Raw genomic sequence first — 12930 nt, 5'->3', positions numbered from 1 at the left:
TACCTCAACATCATCATACAAAATATGTAATGGTAATCAGGGAGGGACTTCTTTGTTTTCTCTTTCAAAATGCTAAGGTAATCAAGTACCTTTGGTGAGTCTTGCCTTTCAAATGTAATGGCAAGCAAAGTGGACTTTTGTTGTCTTTTGTTTCTTTGATTGAATCAAGAGTCTTTGACCCACTTAAGAAACAAGAAAACCTGATCACATAGGTTTGAGTCACCTGGTTCTGATGCCTGAAGAAGTGTCACATGGTTTGGAGTCACATAGCTGTAATGCCCTTTGACCCTGAAGAAGTATATATAAAATCAGAGGTTAGTGTTTTCCCTTTGGGGGCACATTCATTGAAATAGTTTTGGTAATGAGACTCTAGTTAGCTTTTGAATGCTGCCCCTTTCCCTCACCACTTTGAAAACCCAGATATTGGTGTTTCTGTCTTGCAAGTATGGATTGCTATGGATAGACTGATTTGTGTTTATTTGCTCTGTTTATGTAATGTATGCTCACAATTTCTATTTGTATCTGCTCTGAAGTTCAGGATTCTGGCTTTTTCCTCTGTACGAAGTGAATGATACATATATGTTCCATTAAACTGAGATTGTTAATCCCTTAAAGTTGCTTTCCTTAGAAAAGCATATCAAAGAATCTGTGCTAGCAGCCTTCCTGTGTGCTGATGTTGTTGGTCTTACACAGCCACAGTAGTGGCAAGCAGCATTGTTGTTACAACAACTCAGCTCTAACCTTTCTTTCAAACTACCTTAGTAGTTTAATAATATGATAATAGTTTTAAGAATACTATTATTAATAATAATGACTAATAATAATCATAGTTTCAAATATCATAAGTAAACATTTTGATCTTAGTCATCGCCTTATAATTAGTCTTTAATGATTTCCTCATATATCTCCTGAATCTTTTACATTGAATTCTACATTGAGTTCTGGTTTTTTGTTACAAATACCTGAAAGTTTTTCAGTTAATCAAATATCCATTTCTTTTTTCATTCAGTATTATATTCAATGTTGCTCAATAAGTTATTCTTGGAAGGAACCTCAAGTTTGTTCTTTGAAATATAGTGTTCCAAGATCTACAGTCTTTTAGTGTAGATGCTACTAGGTCTTGTGAAATTGTTTTTCCATATTATTTAAATTATTTTTTTCTTGTTGCTTGTAATATTTTCTCTTTGACCTGAGAATTTTGTAACATAGCTATGACATTTCTGTAAGTTTTCTTCCTAGGATCACTTTCAGGTGGTGATCAGTGGATTCTTTCTATTTCTACTTTACCTTCTTGTTCTAGAACTTCATGGTGATTTTCTTTAACAATTTCTGGTAATATTGTATCCAGCTTCTTTTTCTTCGATCGTATCTTTTGGTAGATGAACAATTCTTATAGCAACTGTCTGATCTTTTCTCGAAATCAGTTGTTTTACTAATGAGATGTTTCAGATGCTCTTCAATTTTTTCTAGCTTTTATTGTATCTTGGTGTCTTATAATGTCATTGGATTCTACTTGTCAAATTCTTGTTTTTAAGGAGTCATTGAATCTCATCATTTAACTGATACTGTTTTTCCTATAATTACAGATGATAACTTAATTGCCAAATCTAATGGCCTTTTCTCATTCCTCATAGTTCCTGACCTCTCCTCAAAGTTCAATACTATGTATCACCATCTCCTCCTAAATTTTCCCTATTATCTATATTTTCATGACACTGCTTTCTCCTGTTTCTCCTCCTACATATCTGATGACTTTTCCTTTTTGGGGTCTATATGCAGGTTATGTCCTATAATTATGGTAGTCTCCCAATAATCTTTTCTGTCCCCTCTTCTCTTCTTCCATTATACAATTTTGCTTGGTAATTTCATCAGCATCCATACAATTGGTTGTCAATTATATGAAGATGAATCTATTTATCCAGCCCTCACTTCTTTCCTGATCTTTAGTTTTATATCTCCCACTGCCTATTGAACAATTTGAACTGAATAGCTCATAAACATCTTAAATTCAATATCTCAAAATATCATTTCAATATCTTTTTTTTTCAAAATTTTCTCATCTTCCCAACATCCTTATTACTCTCACCAACTTTCTTCAAGTTATGCGGGTTAACAACCTTGATGTCAACTTTGATTCTTCATCCCCCCTTCCTGATCTAATAAGTTATTAAGTCCTGTTCTTTCCATTTCTGTAAAATCCCTTATATATGCACCCTTTTCTTCTTTGACACTCTGGTATAGGTACTCATCACCTCATAACCACATCATTGAAATAGCATTCTGGTTGGTTGTTCTGCCATAATTTATTTCCTACTCTAAAACTTCTTAATTCAGCTATTAAATTTAACTTTCTAAAGTACAGTTATGGTGTTACTCCTCTACCTCCATTCAATAAATTGCAGTTTCCCTCTTATTTCAAATTTCCTATTACATCAAAGGATGAAAAAGGAAAAAAAGCCTTTCTCTGATTCTTAAAGTATTTCTCAACCTGGTCTGTTTTTACTTTTCCTAATCATATCACACTTTTTTTTGTCTTCATGTACTCTGTTATCCATGACACTGACCTTCTTCCCATCCCTCACACATGACTGTCAATGTCTCTCTCCAATTTTTTTCTCTGGCTGTCCTCCATATCTGAAATCATCTCCTTCCTTATCTCCAACTCCTGGTTTTCTTCAACACACACCTCAAATATTACTTTCTGCAAAAGGCCTTTTCCATTCGCTCCTTCACTGTTGATTGCAACATCTGGTCATTTCTTCCAATTTACCCTGAACATACTTTTTTGTATATAGTTGTTTACATGTTTATTCTTCCTCCTCATTTGAATGTGAAGGAAGGGATTGTCTTTATCTTGTTTTTTTTTTTTATTTTTTTGAATCCTGAACACTAAGCATTAGTGTTCTAAGTATTAAGCATTAGCCTCCCACATAGTAAGCACTTAATAAATGCTTGCTGATTTAGTATTTAAGAGCAAAAGATATGTATACAACATCAACAGCACTAAAAGACATGATTGGCAAGTTGGCCCTTCTTCCTAACAAAAGACTGATAATGAAACACACTCTTTCCTCTCATTAGGAAGGTAATGAAAGTCAAAGTTCAAATGCTGATCATCACACTTACTATGTAACCGTGGACAAGGCACTTAGACTTATGAATCAACTTTTCTCATATAAAAATGGGAATGACAAGACTTATACTATCTAGTTCAGAATAGCTTATGAAAAGAAAAACACATTATAAACCTTAGAAAACCTTTGGCTCTTTATTATTCAACATTTTTTTAATAGCTTGGATAAACTTAATGGTCGTGTACCTACTAATTTTACAGATGATAGAAACCTGAGGAGGGACACCAAATATTTTAGATATCAGTCAAAATTATGGACTAAAACAACTAAGATTAAATTTAATGTATATAAATGCAAATTTCTAATAGTACAAGTACAATTTCTTTTTCAAAGTCAACTGTAGGATTTCATGATTATATATACACACAAGTACCTATACATGCATATACATGTGTGAATATATGTGTTTATACATATGTATATGTATTTAAATATACGTGTGTTATCATATTGTATATCGGTCTATAATTTTAACCTGTTGAGATATTTTTGGACACAGTCTTCCAACTTGTTAGCTATCTCTTTTAACATTATTTCATCCAGAAATGAGGAACAGGATAATCCCATTGTACTTTGTCTGGTAAGACCACATCTAGACTATTTTTTTTATGTCGGTGTAAGCCCCCAAATTCAGGGAAGGTGTTGACAAGTTGGAGCATGTCCTAGAAGAGAGGAACCAGGAGGGCAACTAAACGAGGCCTTGTTGAATGAAGTAGAAATGTTTACCATTGAGAAGAGAAATCTTAGAGTGGTAAAGTAATTGAAGTGTTATATGTATGAGGCATTAGAATTGCTTTGCTTGGCATGAGAGCAGCTATCTAAGGATTCATGGTGGAAGGACCAAAAATACAAACTTTGAATTGACTTAAGAAAAAAAATTCCACCAGTCAAAGTTTTCTAAAAATTGAATGTTGTCTTATTAGGTTGTAGGTTCCCCATCACTAGAAATCTACAAGTAAAAGTTGAATGATGGATTGTTAAAGATATTAGAGAAGAAATTCCTGTTCAGTTAGAATTTAAACTAAGTCTCAACTCACTTAACCTCTATCTGACTAAGTCTCCATATCTGTAAACTTAGGTTAATATTATTTACCTGAGAGAGTATTTGCGAGGACAAAACTACATAATACATGCCAAGTATTTTAAAAGCCTTACAGTAATATATAAACACTGTCTACAATCATTATCACGACCATAATCATCATCATTACCTTCATCAACCAATGAGAAAACTATCAGTATAGATTGGCACCAACTCTGCAACTTAGAGAATTGTAATTTAGCTAATTGTTTTAGGGTACTGAGATGTTAAATCATTTGTCCAAGATCAAAACACCACTATATGATAGACACATACAATTCTTTAATCCAGGTCTTCCTGACTGATGCCAATCTTGCCTCTCTACACCACACTGCATCTATATGGAATTATTGTAGTTTACATCTGTGTCCTTTCTTTTCTCCATATATGAATTACCACCAATAAACCAAGTTCCATTTACTTTAATTTTATTACTGTATTTTTTCTCATTTTTACTTTTCTTCCTAGCTTTGTACTAATATTGATTTTGGGGTATATGGGGTATTCCAGGAGCACTAATAACTCTGTTGTGAGGGCCTCTCACCTGTGCTTCCAAGAAACTATAGAATATACAGTGGCCATACTCTAGTGAACTCTCTTGAAGGATGGGCTAAAACAAGTTGAGGGTAACCAACAGGCCCCAAAGCTTTCAGTGCGTTATGCGAATGTCTCCCTTAAACATGTGAAGATTTCCTCTCATGCAATAGGTAGATGAGAACAATTTGTTCCAGCAGACAGGAAGGCAGATGAAGCAGATGTGGTGAAGGGCTTAGAGCTTGGGCAGACATCAAAGATGTCAAGGCCATTGACTTTATCCTGGGTCATCATCAGTCATCTTGACTTTTGTCCTATTACTGGACTTGGATGCCTCTTGGAAGAAAGAATGAGACTGACAACTTTGCTCAACTCTGCCTCACTTAAATACAATCCATACACAAATTAAGACATCACCCATGATATCATTGGTCCTCTTCAAGAGAAAGATAAATAGCAATCTGGATCTTTAAGAAGTTAGTTTGATTTTCAAAGGCAGATAACTCAAGCATGACTTACTCATGACTAATGGGTCACTTATTGTCCAAGTATGAACAATTTCTTTTTTTTATATTATTTAGTTCTTCCCATTTCTGCTGTTTCTTAGCTCCTCTTTATTTTGTTTTCACTATTGCTTTTCCTCAAAGAATTCGTCAGTAACATACAGGTGTCAGACTCTCGATTAGTGTAAACATATTTGGCCTCTTTAATTCCTTATTTTTGATCAATATTTTCCAAAACAGTTTTTTGATACTCTCTCCAGTGGTAGTTTGACTTCAATGAAAAATATCTTGATCTTTGAGGGTCTTTTTAGAATTTCTCTACCTCTTTTTCCTTTGCATCAAATGTCATTTCATAAGCTCTGATGGATTTCATATCAGTCACTTTACTTCTGCTTATAATGAGAACTTAAATATAAGAAAACTAATGCCCCATGAAATGATTCTTCTTGCTTTTGGAAGTATTACAATATGAACTTCTCCAAAGCCTTTATTTACCTCTTCCAGGATAACTGGATAACCATCCTCCCATTTAACTTCAACTTACTTGTCTCTTCTGGTTTCATTTATAGAGACCAAGTTCCTCTCATAGACTACTCACTAGATATAAAGGGACAAAAGATCTCACATACAAAATACCAAAAAGCTCAGATAAAATTATCAGAAACTCTAAAATTTGTGTGATTCTCAATACCCTTTGCTCACCTTTCTGCCACTCTTCCACCTTCATTGCAGAAGTAGAAACTGGTCACTGTGGTGATGAGGGTCTCCATATTTAGCTTGTCTGTTCCTTTAAAAAGAGACAGTCTGTTATTGCGACCATGCTTGAAGCCTTTCCAGCACGGAAGAATGTATCAGAGCTTGTGCTTTGCTGACAAAATTTTGGGAACTCCCAGTCCCCCCTTCTCATTTCTTTTCTAATTCTTTCCTCTAGTATTCTCACTTCATTTATTAAAAAAAAATAAATGTTTTAACTTCTTAAAAATACACCAAAATTCTTGACTTGTCTTTTCTGAGAATTCTGATTGTGATTTTACTTAAACTTCTTTTTCTTCATAATTTTCTCTTCTGAGTTTTCATCTTGAGTATCCATGCCAGTAATAATAGATCTTTATGAAGATAGTCTTTTTTGCACATTTTTCTAACCTACTTTCTTACTTCAGACTTGAGGTTAAGGGTGGCTCTATATATTTCTGGAAGAAATGCCTGGGGTAGTTCTGCTGCTGATTTGGCAGGGGCGGGGGTGATTTTTGTGTTGTTCCAAGATCTCAGAGACAGCTCAGTCTTTCAGTTTTCCCAAAGTGGTTTGATTCAGGACAAAGTCTGTAATCCATAATTTCTTGACATGGTTTTCAATCTGAGCAACAGTAGAATAACTGCTACTGGGCTCAGTCATTATCAGCCATGTAGAAGACTTTGATGGTTTGGAAAGACAGAACTGATGGCTCTCCTTTGGGCTAGAATTCCTGTCTTGGTTATTCTTCTTCAGGGTTCAGACAAAGTTAAAAGCAGGAACTGAAACTTTGCTTTGTTCCTGGAAGCTGAGCCACATTGCTACTGTTTGATTCTAAATTTGTTCCTCTTTGGGCACAAAGCCTATTTCCTGAGATTGTTTGTTACTCTAGAGTGTCATACTGAGGCACAGGTACCCTTCTTGGTCCACCCTGGTCTGTAACCTTGAAAAAGGTTGTGGGTGAAAATGCTGATGGTTACCATTTATTCCCCTCATGGTGCCCCAATATGGGTCTGGAACTTTCTCTTGCCCTGCCACATGCCCTCGCTCTATGATTTCCATGAGGCACACTCTTTACCAACCACTCGCCTTCTGTCCACAGACCTTTGTGTCTCACTATTATGGTTGGTACTGAAAAAAAGACTCACTATGACTTTTTCTTGTATTTTCTTCTTAGGATTTGGTCTGACACATTTTGTTACCTTACTATAATTCTTCCTACTATTCCTCTATCTTGGCTCATGCTTACTGTCTTGCCACCATCAATATTTACTAATGCATTCATATTTATCGTTTTGGTAGACTATCTATGGTAGATTTCTTACTTACTTCTAGGAAGCTGGTGTTCATTTAGAAAAAAAACAACTTAAAATATGAATGTCTCAAGTGTGAAAGGCTGCTACCAGAATTACAAATATATAACAGATATGAAGGACACCTGGTATATAATAAAGATCTAAGTTATAGTTTGGGAAATGTCAGGCATTATGTACTCTTCTTTGCTCCATTACTTCAACTGTCAATTACATTTACTAGTATGCAAAGGTGTTAAGTTTATTGTTAAACCAAATTCCCATTTTCTTCTCTCCTTTTTTTTTCCTCATTTTCTATTTCTCTTCAATGTGGTAGGTACTCATGAGAATGCAATGGAGAGGAGTATTTCATAGCCTGAAATAAACAAGGAAGGGGCATTTCCATTTGTCCTCCACTATCAATCAAGTGAACTTGTCTCATTTACTACTACATCTTTCATCTTACCTGGTTTGTCAATTTAGGCATCTTTCTGTTCCCCTAGAGTTGCAGTGCAACCACTCAAATAATAAACCAGGCAAGTTGTTCTAGTACAAATTGAAATGATCTATTGTCAGTTGAGCTGTTGATGATGCTCTATAATCTTTTTAAAAATATATTCCTAAGATGAATACTTATTACCTTCTCTATAGCAAATGTTCTAAGATCTCCCCTAGCCTCCAAAGTACACTCAGTCTGCAAATGACCTTGAGTAAAGCTCTATTGATATTTAACATATCTCCACTTTACTTCAAAATTTCTTTTATGTGCATATTGCATTTTTTCTTCAAACCATAACAACCTAACAGAGCATAAGATACTCGACAGAAGGTATTATTTTTGTGTGTCTTCGTAGACTTAATACGTAGCCAATGCCTCACATAGAAGATGCTTAGTAAGTATTTATTGAATTGCCTTATGCTATATGATATTTCAAAGCAAAATTGTATTAATCTAAAATAAGTTTTACTTGTAGTTATTTTAGATTAATACAATTTTGCTTTTAAATATCATTTTAAATATCCATTTAAACATTTAATTTTCAATTAATATATTTAGTTAGTTTTATGAAGCCAATTCTATCTTAGATGGTTTTTTGTGGCAAGATAATGTCCTTATAAAAATCAAGAAACAAGAGAAAAATTTCCACAAATGAAATAATAACAAAGACAATAATAATGAATCCCATTTACATGGCACTTTGAAACTCAACAACATATTTTACATAGATGGTATATTTTCATCCTCAAAACAAATCTGTGACATAGCTACCATTACAATCCCTATTGCACAAATGAAGAACCTCGGAACTAGTAAGTGTCTGAAATAGGATCTGAACACCTCTTCCCTTTTCCAAGTCTAGCACTATATAAAAAGGCATATATTTTAAGTTTAGGGTTTTTGATTTATTTAAACTGAAATAACTTCGGGAATCCAAATTATTCTCTCTTCAGCTATTCCACTTTTAATCTGGCTAATAATGAACAGAGATACAGCTCTTCTATGCATTAATTAAAAACAAAAAAAAATTCCAACTATTACTTTGTTTACCATAAACAAAACAACACCTCTCTAAAAATCTTAGCTTCATGGAATTAAGATCCATTCTGAGTTTGATTCCGTTTTTTATTCAAGAAAGTCTAGTTATTAGGCCTTTCATGTAAAACAAAGTATTTCAGACTAGAACACTATCATGTTATTTTGTAACATAACTCAATTAATGAGTAGCTATGTGGTATACTGGATAGAGTGGCAGACCTAGAGTCAGGAGGACTCATCTTTTGGAGTTCAAATCTATCCTCAGGCACTTACCAGGTGTGTGACCCTGGTTAAGTCACTTAACCCTGGTTATCTCAGTTCCTCATCTATAAAATGAGGTGAAGGAAATGGTAAAACATTCTAGTGGTTTGTATCTCTATCATTACCTCTGTCAAGAAAACTACATAATGGGGTCAGAAATTATCAGACAGGAATGAAAATCACTGAATAATTGAATTGAAACTATTAAATTAATCAATTCAATAACTCATTTGAAGCTTAAGTGCAATATATTTGTGTAACACACTCCAGAGAGAAACTGAGGAGGCCACTGCAGTAGTAGCTCCAGTTGATACCACTTGGTGATCAACTCAGTTATTACACTCCCTCAATGGATGATTAGCATAGCCATATTCCTTCCCTTAATGAATAAGTAATATAGTGATTATATTTCTTCTTGTAAATTGCTTAAGGAAAAAGGTGTCACTCAAGTTACATGAACATATTTGTACTGCTTGTACTGAGCAGGCCTCTTAAGTGACATGCAATATAAATGTTGGTGGATAAGCAATAATGACGACTCACATTTATTAAATTTTGATGGGCATGAATCCCATTCACTAGATTTACAACAGTAAAAGTTTTACTATACCTACACTCTTCTGTCTTTGCTATTCCATCAATTGGATATCCTTTTTCTTCCTCTTCCTATTTTGGAGAGGTGGTGGGACAGAGGGCAGGAAAGTTCTTCCTTTATATGAGGGAGGCATAAATTCTCTGGGTGATGAGATCCTCTTCATTTGATATAAATAGACTTTAGGGGATCATAGCAAAGCCATTTGTGTTGCAATGAAGGTGGATAAAACTGAAATGAATTCTGAGGCCTTTCAGATTCTCAATAGAGTTCTTCCTTTGCAGTGTGATAGAATGGCTGATCCCTCTCTGCACAGTGATCATACCCGCTGTCAACTTCTGAAGTTCTGGTCTCTATCCACCACACCCTCAAACTTTCACAATGATTTCTGCTACTGAGTACCATTAACAAAAATAGTAATTTAATATTACACTTAACCAAAGGACAGACTTCTAAAAACTTCTACTCTTTCGAACATTGCAAATAATCTGAAAGTAGAAAGGACATCAAGGAAAATATCTGCACTAATATCCATGCAGACCTTGGAGATGAATATAGAAGTCTTATTATGTGTAAAACAATATATAAAATTAGAGAGGTCATACTGATAGCATGGTGACAACTAAGAAGGGGGAAAAGCAGAAATAAAAGTTGGAAAAAGAAATACAAAATATAGAAACCTTAATCATCTAGTATAAGGACAAAAAGTATTCTAGACATCAATAGTACCTAAAGGCATCGCTGTATTAAAACAAAGTATAATAACTGATATTCACAAGGATGACCCAAGAAAACTTTACTAATGTATGATAATGTAGATTATTTTATTTTTAAGTGTTTACAGGAAATGACTTTAATATTTAGTTAGTTTTTTAAATGGTAAGGTTTTATACCTGGAAAACACACATGTATGAAACAGCACGCGATTCTTTAATATCAGATAAATGAGTTATTACTGTATATGAAGTGACTTCTGCTCTCAGAGAGTCTGTCATTTTGTTGGAGGTGGATAAGAATTGCAGAAATTAAGCAATTAAAAAATTATGACAGTAAATCTGAAGTCCTGAATTCAAGATTAACTGAGAATCATAACCATAAGGGGGAAGAAAATTCAATGTTTATGGAATTATTAGAGAAGAAGAGAGACTTGAATGGTGGGTCAGATTTTGATAGTTCAGTTAAATTGAAAATATTCCATAAATATAGAAAAATGTCTACTGTAATATGTTGTATATGTTTAGTCAAAAATATAAGAAGTTAATAATTTTAGGGTATATACGGTAAAAACAAAAGAAAACAGATGAAAAATAGTTTATTAAATTTAAGAGGAAATATAGAGAAACAAAAGCATACTGAAAGAAAGCATTGGGGGTATTTAGCAGGTGGAACACTTTATTATTGCTTGTTGTTTTTATTTTTTCCCAGCCTAAATGCTTTATATTTCTCCATTATGGCCAAATTTTAATATAAATCTTTTAACATACAAATAACTTTTGCATCAGTAGCCATAGAGTCAAAGCACAGGTTAGAAAAGCAAAAGAGCTAGAGGATGTGGATGCCTACCCTTGCATTGTTCTCTCTTTCTAAACTCCCCCCAATATGCTGAGGGAGAATATGGCTACAGAAGAGCTTAAGTGAAGCTTTTTTGTTTAAATCCAAGAGTATGTTCTAGGTAGGGGCCCAGGGTTTACAATGTTGAACATGTTTCAGTTTTTCTTGCCTAGAGAAATTAATATGGTGAGTTTCTGATAAGTTCTTCTGACCCCCCCCCCAAAAAAAAAAGCTGAGAGGAACAGGTAATATTTGGGTGAAAATGTCACCGATAAAATGAAGAGGATAACACCATTTTGGGACCCCATTCTGATTCTTAGTACCTAAGGGAATGAGCCTTTACATGAGCTGGCAAGATCGAAGCAGCAATAAAAAAATCCAGCTGGAAAAAGAGCATGCCAAAATCTTCCCATTAAAAACTGTAGGCACAAAAAACCTACCAAGATTGTTACAAGTAACTCCAGCTATCCAAGGAAAATTATTGATTGAGGGTGAGAAAGTGAAGGAACTAAAGAAAGGGAAAGAACTAAGAAAATAATACCCCACAAATCAGCAATCACTAGTCATATATCCAGAAACCCAGAAGTATGTATATAATCTAAAATAATACACGGAATAACTCACCCATTGACAGATTATCTCTGCAAATCAATAGTACTAAAAGGTTTCAAGGCCTAGAATGAGAGAAGGAAAACTTTCAGTGAATAAAAACTGAAGAATTATCTTCTCTGCCGATGAGAGAGAGAGAGAGAGAGAGAGAGAGAGAGAGAGAGAGAGAGAGAGAGAGAGAGAGAGAGAAAGAGAGAGAGAGAGAGTAGGAAGAAACCTTGGAGCATGTGCAATTATCTTCTATGTACTTTCAGTTATATATAATTTATTACTGGGTTGGGTCATCCTGGAATAAAATGACTCAGGGTGCCACCCTATGTAGAAGGGAGGTACCTTCTAGATGGTTGCTCTCTTGGTTTCCATACCCCAAGAAGCAAGATGAGATTTCACTCAGAAGAGGTGAAGGAGGATCTTCTTTTCACATGTGAAACAGGGATTAAACTCACTGGGCTTGTAGCAGGACCCCATTTGCCTCTGCTTCTGATGATTTTCCTTCCTTTGTAATAATCCAAAGATTTTGAGAAGTCTCTGAGGGCTGGTGAGAATCAGCAGTGGCTACGAGAATGATGGCAGTGGTAGCAGCACTGGGATATCAATGGTAACGAGTAAAAAAAAAAGTTTCAATCTGACAGAAGACAAGGTCTCTAAAAAGAAGATCTTGCTTGGTTTTTGATTGGACTGTACGTAATAGAAGTGAAATTTAAAAGGTAAATTCTCAGCCTTGAAAAAGAACTGTCTCCAAATGAGGATACAGTTGTACTAGCAGGGATGAGTTACTAAATTCTGTTTAAATTATTTACTGATTTTTTTATTGCTTTGAATTTCGTTTTCTATATGAGAGTAAACTCCCGATTACAAATGTGCTTAGGTTAAATATTGTATACTTCTTTTACTTCCTCCTTTTGGGGTTGGGGGAATAAAGGGCAGATACTAGAGCCAAAGCTGAATTTTCTCATTAGGAATATGAAGAGGGAGTGGAATGAAGCACAGGGCAGTCTAATTCCATCACAACAATACAAGAGCAATAAACTCCAGACAAATCTTGAGAAGAAAAGGAGAGAGATTGGCATAAGTCCTTAGTCTTTGTGGCCTCAGCCACATAGTGA

Source organism: Trichosurus vulpecula, chromosome 1 (assembly GCF_011100635.1).
Source record: "Trichosurus vulpecula isolate mTriVul1 chromosome 1, mTriVul1.pri, whole genome shotgun sequence".
Lineage (NCBI taxonomy): Eukaryota > Metazoa > Chordata > Mammalia > Diprotodontia > Phalangeridae > Trichosurus > Trichosurus vulpecula.
The sequence above is the reverse complement of the archived record's forward strand: the minus strand, read 5'-3'. Positions refer to the sequence as shown.